The sequence below is a fragment of the Calidris pugnax genome, unplaced genomic scaffold, assembly GCF_001431845.1.
Source record: "Calidris pugnax isolate Ruff unplaced genomic scaffold, ASM143184v1 scaffold358, whole genome shotgun sequence".
NCBI lineage: Eukaryota > Metazoa > Chordata > Aves > Charadriiformes > Scolopacidae > Calidris > Calidris pugnax.
Window position 1 is genome coordinate 522158 of NW_015091091.1, and position 644 is coordinate 522801.

The 644-nt window shown below is 75.8% G+C and overlaps 1 protein-coding gene across 3 annotated transcripts in view; it reads right to left on the reverse strand.

The window, feature by feature from the left end:
- SEMA6A (sema domain, transmembrane domain (TM), and cytoplasmic domain, (semaphorin) 6A) overlaps positions 1-644 on the reverse strand; it is a 117466-nt gene that overhangs the window by 115820 nt on the left and 1002 nt on the right. The window lies entirely within an intron of this gene.

Consider the following 644-nt stretch of genomic DNA (forward strand, 5'->3'; position numbering starts at 1 on the left):
TTCCCTGACCGCGTGTGTGTGCGTGTGTGTGTGTGTGCAGGGGGAAAGCCCTCCCCTCGGCAGCATCCTCTCCCCACCCCAGCATCAGCAGCGCGAAGACGCCCCGCTCCCGGCCCCCGCCGGCCCCGAGGCAGCCCGCAGCCCCTCCGGGAGGGCTGGCCGAACAGGAACTCCTTTGTGCCGGCCGGCCCTGTTAGTCCCCGTCCCCCCCTTAGAAAAACTTTCCCTTTTTCCGCCCAGGGGCCGGAGGGAGGAAAGGGGCTGGAGGAGAGGCAGGGGGAGGGCACGGGCGGAGGGAGAGGAGCTGGGCTGCCCCGCGATGCTCCCCCCCACCTCACCGGGCCGCCCCGCGATGCTCTCCCCCCCCTCCTCGCCGGGCCGCCCCGGTAGATCCGGTCTCCACCGTGCTCCGTTGCGGGGCCAGCCCGCCCGTCGGCGCTCCCCAGCCGGGGAGAAGCGGCTGGTAGAGCCACCGGCCCGCGGGGGAGAGACTGGCGGCGCCCGGCAGAAAGGGGCGGGGAGCAGGTCTGGGGGAGCCAGCCTTCTCTCCCCGGGGCTGCGGGAGGGCAGCCGGCCCTGCTCTCCGCCGGGGCGGAGGGGAAGGCGGCCGCCGTCGGCGGGGGGGGGGGGCCCGCCGCCCCCGC